Source organism: Haliotis rubra, unplaced genomic scaffold (assembly GCF_003918875.1).
Source record: "Haliotis rubra isolate DU_JTF1 unplaced genomic scaffold, ASM391887v1 Scf1396, whole genome shotgun sequence".
NCBI classification, from domain to species: Eukaryota; Metazoa; Mollusca; class Gastropoda; order Lepetellida; family Haliotidae; genus Haliotis; species Haliotis rubra.
The window spans coordinates 188,907-196,905 of NW_025765332.1; the positions used below are offsets into that span (position 1 = coordinate 188,907).

General features: G+C 42.5%; 10 non-coding genes across 10 annotated transcripts; all 10 read left to right on the top strand.

Moving 5' to 3' along the window:
• Positions 1-126: 126 nt before the first annotated feature.
• Trnat-agu lies at positions 127-200 on the top strand. Its single transcript has one exon. It is a non-coding gene; the product is annotated as a tRNA-Thr (tRNA).
• A 240-nt stretch (positions 201-440) lies between these two features.
• Trnat-agu lies at positions 441-514 on the top strand. Its single transcript has one exon. It is a non-coding gene; the product is annotated as a tRNA-Thr (tRNA).
• A 570-nt stretch (positions 515-1,084) lies between these two features.
• On the top strand, positions 1,085-1,158 carry Trnat-agu. Its single transcript has one exon. It is a non-coding gene; the product is annotated as a tRNA-Thr (tRNA).
• A 233-nt stretch (positions 1,159-1,391) lies between these two features.
• Positions 1,392-1,465, top strand: Trnat-agu. The gene has a single exon. It is a non-coding gene; the product is annotated as a tRNA-Thr (tRNA).
• Positions 1,466-1,710: 245 nt separating this feature from the next.
• On the top strand, positions 1,711-1,784 carry Trnat-agu. The gene has a single exon. It is a non-coding gene; the product is annotated as a tRNA-Thr (tRNA).
• A 233-nt stretch (positions 1,785-2,017) lies between these two features.
• Trnat-agu lies at positions 2,018-2,091 on the top strand. The gene has a single exon. It is a non-coding gene; the product is annotated as a tRNA-Thr (tRNA).
• A 235-nt stretch (positions 2,092-2,326) lies between these two features.
• Positions 2,327-2,400, top strand: Trnat-agu. The gene has a single exon. It is a non-coding gene; the product is annotated as a tRNA-Thr (tRNA).
• A 235-nt stretch (positions 2,401-2,635) lies between these two features.
• On the top strand, positions 2,636-2,709 carry Trnat-agu. Its single transcript has one exon. It is a non-coding gene; the product is annotated as a tRNA-Thr (tRNA).
• Positions 2,710-3,566: 857 nt separating this feature from the next.
• Trnat-agu lies at positions 3,567-3,640 on the top strand. The gene has a single exon. It is a non-coding gene; the product is annotated as a tRNA-Thr (tRNA).
• Positions 3,641-7,385: 3,745 nt separating this feature from the next.
• On the top strand, positions 7,386-7,459 carry Trnat-agu. Its single transcript has one exon. It is a non-coding gene; the product is annotated as a tRNA-Thr (tRNA).
• Positions 7,460-7,999: the final 540 nt, after the last annotated feature.

Below are 7,999 nucleotides of genomic sequence, written 5' to 3' on the forward strand. Positions count from 1 at the left end.
ATAGTTATTTGAATCGCATGTCACAGGCCTCCAAAACAGACATAAACGATTACATTTTCATGCTCGTTTTAAAGCCAGGTGAAACATAAATGGAGTATAGACTATTGTAGATTCGTCTATCCCATCGGCTCTATAGCTCAGTTGGTTAGAGCGTCTGCCTAGTAAGCAGAAGGTCGAGGGTTCGACTCCCTCTGGAGCCTTCTTTTTCACATCGGCTACCACTTGTGTTTATCACTTCCTTTTGCAAAGTTCAATTTCCTTTTCACATTTAACATTGCTGTCATTGTTTCCAGCAAAATGACACTGGTGTCAGAGCGTGTGTAGCAATGGGTATTATTTGAATCGCATGTCACAGGCCTCCAAAACAGACATAAACGATTCTCTTAACTCAGGTGAATCATAAAGGGAGTTTACACTATTGTTGCTTCGTCTATCCCATCGGCTCTATAGCTCAGTTGGTTAGAGCGTCTGCCTAGTAAGCAGAAGGTCGAGGGTTCGACTCCCCCTGGAGCCTTCTTTTTCACATCGGCTACCACTTGTGTTTATCACTTCCTTTTGCAAAGTTCAATTTCCTTTTCACATTTAACATTGCTGTCATTGTTTCCAGTAAAATGACACTGGTGTCAGAGCGTGTGTAGAAATGGGTATTATTTGAATCGCATGTCACAGGCCTTCCAACAGACATAAACGGTTACCACATCGGCATTTTCATGCTCGTTTTAAAGTCAAGTGAAACATAAATGGAGCATAGTCTATTGTAGATTCGTCTGTCCCATCGGCTCTATAGCTCAGTTGCTTAGAGCGTCTGCCTAGTAAGCAGAAGGTCGAGGGTTCGACTCCCCTGGAGCCTTCTTTTCACATCGGCTCCCACTCGTGTTCATCACTTCCTTTTGCAAAGTTCAATTTCCTTTTCACAATTGCTGTCATTGTTTCCAGCAAAATGACACTGGTGTCAGAGCGTGTGTAGGAATAGGTATTATTTCAAACGCATGTCACAGGCCTCCCGAACAGACATAAACGATTTTTAAAGCCAGGTGAATCATAAATAGAGCATAGTCTATAGTGTAGATTCGTCTGTCCTATCGGCTCTATAGCTCAGTTGGTTAGAGCGTCTGCCTAGTAAGCAGAAGGTCGAGGGTTCGACTCCCTCTGGAGCCTACTTTTTCACATCGGCTACCACTTGTGTTCATCACTTTCTTTTGCAAAGTTCAATTTCCTTTTCACAATTGCTGTCATTGTTTCCAGCTAAATGACACTGGTGTCTGAGCGTGTGTAGGAATAGGTATTATTTCAATCGCATGTCACAGGCCTCCCGAACAGACATAAACGGTTTTCAAAGCCAGGTGAATCATAAAGGGAGTTTACACTATTGTAGCTTTGTCTATCCCATCGGCTCTATAGCTCAGTTGGTTAGAGCGTCTGCCTAGTAAGCAGAAGGTCGAGGGTTCGACTCCCTCTGGAGCCTTCTCCTTCACATCGGCTACCACTTGTGTTCATCACTTCCTTTTGCAAAGTTCAATTTCCTTTTCACATTTAACATTGCTGTCATTGTTTGACACTGGTGTCAGAGCATGTGTAGGAATAGGTATTATTTGAATCGCATGTCACAGGCCTCCAAAACAGACATAAACGATTACATTTTCATGCTGGTTTTAAAGTCAGGTGAAACATAAATGGAGTATAGACTATTGTAGATTCGTCTATCCCATCGGCTCTATAGCTCAGTTGGTTAGAGCGTCTGCCTAGTAAGCAGAAGGTCGAGGGTTCGACTCCCTCTGGAGCCTTCTTTTTCACATCGGCTACCACTTGTGTTCATCACTTCCTTTTGCAACGTTCAATTTCCTTTTCACAATTGCTGTCATTGTTTCCAGCTAAATGACACTGGTGTCAGAGCGTGTGTAGGAATAGGTATTATTTCAATCGCATGTCACAGGCCTCCCGAACAGACATAAACGGTTTTCAAAGCCATGTGAATCATAAATGGAGTTTACACTATTGTAGCTTTGTCTATCCCATCGGCTCTATAGCTCAGTTGGTTAGAGCGTCTGCCTAGTAAGCAGAAGGTCGAGGGTTCGACTCCCTCTGGAGCCTTCTTTTTTCACATCGGCTACCACTCGTGTTCATTCCTTTCTTTTGCAAAGTTCAATTTCCTTTTCACAATTGCTGTCATTGTTTCAAGCAAAATGAAACTGGTGTCAAATCGTGTGTAGGAATGGGTATTATTTGAATGGCATGTCACAGGCCTCCCCAACTGACATAAATGATTTTCTTAACTCAGGTGAATCATAAAGGGAGTTTACACTATTGTAGATTGGTGTATCCCATCGGCTCTATAGCTCAGTTGGTTAGAGCGTCTGCCTAGTAAGCAGAAGGTCGAGGGTTCGACTCCCCCTGGAGCCTTCTTTTTCACATCGGCTCCCACTCGTGTTCATCACTTCCTTTTGCAAAGTTCAATTTCCTTTTCACAATTGCTGTCATTGTTTCCAGCAAAATGACACTGGTGTCAGAGCGTGTGTAGGAATAGGTATTATTTCAAACGCATGTCACAGGCCTCCAAAACAGACATAAACGATTTTTAAAGCCAGGTGAATCATAAATAGAGCATAGTCTATAGTGTAGATTCGTCTGTCCTATCGGCTCTATAGCTCAGTTGGTTAGAGCGTCTGCCTAGTAAGCAGAAGGTCGAGGGTTCGACTCCCTCTGGAGCCTACTTTTTCACATCGGCTACCACTTGTGTTCATCACTTCCTTTTGCAAAGTTCAATTTCCTTTTCACAATTGCTGTCATTGTTTCCAGCTAAATGACACTGGTGTCTGAGCGTGTGTAGGAATAGGTATTATTTCAATCGCATGTCACAGGCCTCCCGAACAGACATAAACGGTTTTCAAAGCCAGGTGAATCATAAAGGGAGTTTACACTATTGTAGCTTTGTGTATCCCATCGGCTCTATAGCTCAGTTGGTTAGAGCGTCTGCCTAGTAAGCAGAAGGTCAAGGGTTCGACTCCCTCTGGAGCCTTCTGCTTCACATCGGCTACCACTTGTGTTCATCACTTCCTTTTGCAAAGTTCAATTTCCTTTTCACATTTAACATTGCTGTCATTGTTTGACACTGGTGTCAGAGCATGTGTAGGAATAGGTATTATTTGAATCGCATGTCACAGGCCTCCAAAACAGACATAAACGATTACATTTTCATGCTGGTTTTAAAGTCAGGTGAAACATAAATGGAGTATAGACTATTGTAGATTCGTCTATCCCATCGGCTCTATAGCTCAGTTGGTTAGAGCGTCTGCCTAGTAAGCAGAAGGTCGAGGGTTCGACTCCTCTGGAGCCTTCTTTTCACATCGGCTACCACTTGTGTTCATCACTTCCTTTTGCAACGTTCAATTTCCTTTTCACAATTGCTGTCATTGTTTCCAGCTAAATGACACTGGTGTCAGAGCGTGTGTAGGAATAGGTATTATTTCAATCGCATGTCACAGGCCTCCCGAACAGACATAAACGGTTTTCAAAGCCATGTGAATCATAAATGGAGTTTACACTATTGTAGCTTTGTCTATCCCATCGGCTTTATAGCTCAGTTGGTTAGAGCGTCTGCCTAGTAAGCAGAAGGTCGAGGGTTCGACTCCCTCTGGAGCCTTCTTTTTTCACATCGGCTACCACTCGTGTTCATTCCTTTCTTTTGCAAAGTTCAATTTCCTTTTCACAATTGCTGTCATTGTTTCAAGCAAAATGAAACTGGTGTCAAATCGTGTGTAGGAATGGGTATTATTTGAATGGCATGTCACAGGCCTCCCCAACTGACATAAATGATTTTCTTAACTCAGGTGAATCATAAAGGGAGTTTACACTATTGTAGATTGGTGTATCCCATCGGCTCTATAGCTCAGTTGGTTAGAGCGTCTGCATAGTAAGCAGAAGGTCGAGGGTTCGACTCCCCCTGGAGCCTTCTTTTTCACATCGGCTACCACTTGTGTTCATTCCTTCCTTTTGCAAAGTTCAATTTCCTTTTCACATTTAACATTGCTGTCATTGTTTCCAGCAAAATGACACTGGTGTCAGGGCGTGTGTAGGAATGGGTATTATTTGAATCGCATGTCACAGGCCTCCCGAACAGACATAAACGATTTTTAAAGCCAGGTGAATCATAAATGGAGTATAGTCAATTGTAGATTCGTCTATCCCATTGGCTCTATAGCTCAGTTGGTTAGAGCGTCTGCCTAGTAAGCAGGAGGTCGAGGGTTCGACTCCCTCTGAAGCCTTCTTTTTCACATCGGCAACCACTTGTGTTCATCACTGCCTTTTGCAAAGTTCAATTTCCTTTTCACATTTAACATATGCTGTCATTGTTTCCAGCAAAATTACACTGGTGTCAGAGCGTGTGTAGGAATGGGTATTATTTGTATCACATGTCACAGGCCTCCAAAACAGACATAAACGATTACATTTTCATGCTGGTTTTAAAGTCAGGTGAAACATAAATGGAGTATAGTCTATTGTAGATTCGTCAATCCCACCGGCTCTATAGCTCAGTTGGTTAGAGCGTCTGCCTAGTAAGCAGAAGGTCGAGGATTCGACTCCCTCTGGAGCCTTCTTTTCACATCGGCTACAACTTGTGTTCATCACTTCCTTTGCAAAGTTCAATTTCCTTTTCACATTTAACATTGCTGTCATTGTTTGACACTGGTGTCAGAGCGTGTGTAGGAATAGGTATTATTTGAATCGCATGTCACAGGCCTCCAAAACAGACGTAAACGATTACATTTTCATGCTGGTTTTAAAGTCAGGTGAAACATAAATGGAGTATAGTCTATTGTAGATTCGTCAATCCCACCGGTCTCTATAGCTCAGTTGGTTAGAGCGTCTGCCTAGTAAGCAGAAGGTCGAGGGTCTCGACTCCCTCTGGAGCCTTTTTTCACATCGGCTACCACTTGTGTTCATCACTTCCCTTTTGCAAAGTTCAATTTCCTTTTCACATTGAACATTCGCTGTCATTGTTTCCAGCAAAATGACACTGGTGTCAGGGCGTGTGTAGGAATAGGGTATTATTTGAATCGCATGTCACAGGCCTTCAAAACAGACATAAATGATTTTCTCTTAACTGGAGGTGAATCATAAAGGAGTTTACACTATTGTAGCTTCGTCTATCCCATCTGCTCTATAGCTCAGTTGGTTAGAGCGTCTGCATAGTAAGCAGAAGGTCGAGGGTTCGACTGCCCCTGGAGCCTACTTTTTTCACATCGGTTACCACTTGTGTTCATCACTTCCTTTTGCAAAGTTCAATTTCCTTTCACATTTAACATTTGCTGTCATTGTTTCCAGCAAAATGACACTGGTGTCAGAGCGTGTGTAGGAATGGGTATTATTTGAATCGCATGTAACAGGTCTCCCGAACAGACATAAACGATTTTAAAGCCTGGTGAATCATAAATGGAGTATAGTCTATTGTAGATTCGTCTATCCCATCGGCTCTATAGCTCAGTTGGTTAGAGCGTCTGCCTAGTAAGCAGAAGGTCGAGGGTTCGACTCCTCTGGAGCCTTCTTTTTCACATCGGCAACCACTTTGTGTTCATCACTTCCTTTTTGCAAAGTTCAATTTCCTTTTCACATTTAACATATGCTGTCATTGTTTCCAGCAAAATGACACTGGTGTCAGAGCGTGTGTAGGAATGGGTATTATTTGTATCCATGTCACAGGCCTCCAAAACAGACATAAACGATTACATTTTCATGCTCGTTTTAAAGCCATGTGAAACATCAATGGAGTATTGACTACAACAGATTCGTCTGTCCTATCGTCTCTATAGCTCAGTTGGTTAGAGCGTCTGCCCTAGTAAGCAGAAGGTCGAGGGTTCGACTCCATCTGGAGCCTTCTTTTTCACATCGGCTACCACTTGTGTTCATCACTTCCTTTTGCAAAGTTCAATTTCCTTTTCACATTAAACATTCGCTGTCATTGTTTCCAGCAAAATGACACTGGTGTCAGGGCGTGTGTAGGAATAGGTATTATTTGAACCGCATGTCACAGGCCTTCAAAACAGACAAAAATTTTCTTTAACTGAAGTGAATCATAAAGGAGTTTACACTATTGTAGCTTCGTCTATCCCATCTGCTCTATAGCTCAGTTGGTTAGAGCGTCTGCCGCATAGTAAGCAGAAGGTCGAGGGGTTCGACTGCCCCCTGGAGCCTACTTTTCACATCGGTTTACCACTTGTGTTCATCACTTCCTTTTGCAAAGTTCAATTTCCTTTTCACATTTAACATTTGCTGTCATTGTTTCCAGCAAAATGACACTGGTGTCAGAGCGTGTGTAGGAATGGGTATTATTTGAATCGCATGTAACAGGTCTCCCGAACAGACATAAACGATTTTAAAGCCTGGTGAATCATAAATGGAGTATAGTCTATTGTAGATTCGTCTATCCCATCGGCTCTATAGCTCAGTTGGTTAGAGCGTCTGCCTCAGTAAGCAGAAGGTCGAGGGTCTCGACTCCCCCTGGAGCCTCTTTTTCACATCGGCCACCACTTGTGTTCATCACTTCCTTTTGCAAAGTTCAATTTCCTTTTCACATTTAACATATGCTGTCATTGTTTCCAGCAAAATGACACTGGTGTCAGAGCGTGTAGGAATGGGTATTATTTGTATCCATGTCACAGGCCTCCAAAACAGACATAAACGATTACATTTTCATGCTCGTTTTAAAGCCATGTGAAACATCAATGGGTATTGACTACTGTAGATTCGTCTATCCTATCGTCTCTATAGCTCAGTTGGTTAGAGCGTCTGCCTAGTAAGCAGAAGGTCGAGGGTTCGACTCCATCTGGAGCCTTCTTTTTTCACATCGGCTACCACTTGTGTTCATCACTTCCTTTTGCAAAGTTCAATTTCCTTTTCACATTGAACATTTGCTGTCATTGTTTCCAGCAAAATGACACTGGTGTCAGGGCGTGTGTAGGAATAGGTATGATTTGAATCGCATGTCACAGGCCTTCAAAACAGACATACACGATTTTCTTAACTGAGGTGAATCATAAAGGGAGTTTACACTATTGTAGCTTCGTCTATCCCATCTGCTCTATAGCTCAGTTGGTTAGAGCGTCTGCCTAGTAAGCAGAAGGTCGAGGGTTCGACTGCCCCTGGAGCCTACTTTTTCACATCGGTTACCACTTGTGTTCATCACTTCCTTTTGCAAAGTTCAATTTCCTTTTCACATTTAACATTTGCTGTCATTGTTTCCAGCAAAATGACACTGGTGTCAGAGCGTGTGTAGGAATGGGTATTATTTGAATCGCATGTCACAGGTCTCCCGAAAAGACATAAACGATTTTTAAAGCCTGGTGATTCATAAATGGAGTATAGTCTATTGTAGATTCGTCTATCCCATCGGCTCTATAGCTCAGTTGGTTAGAGCGTCTGCCTAGTAAGCAGAAGGTCGAGGGTTCGACTCCCTCTGGAGCCTTCTTTTTCACATCGGCTACCACTTGTGTTCATCACTTCCTTTTGCAAAGTTCAATTTCCTTTTCACATTTAACATATGCTGTCATTGTTTCCAGCAAAATTACACTGGTGTCAGAGCGTGTGTAGAAATGGGTATTATTTGTATCACATGTCACAGGCCTCCAAAACAGACATAAACGATTACATTTTCATGCTGGTTTTAAAGTCAGGTGAAACATAAATGGAGTATAGTCTATTGTAGATTTGTCAATACCAACGGCTCTATAGCTCAGTTGGTTAGAGCGTCTGCCTAGTAAAGCAGAAGGTCGAGGATTCGACTCCCTCTGGTGCCTTCTTTTCACATCGGCTACAACTTGTGTTCATCACTTCCTTTTGCAAAGTTCAATTTCCTTTTCACATATTTAACATTGTTGTCATTGTTTGACACTGGTGTCAGAGCGTGTGTAGGAATAGGTATTATTTGAATCGCATGTCACAGGCCTCCAAAACAGACATAAACGATTACATTTTCATGCTGGTTTTAAAGTCAGGTGAAACAGAA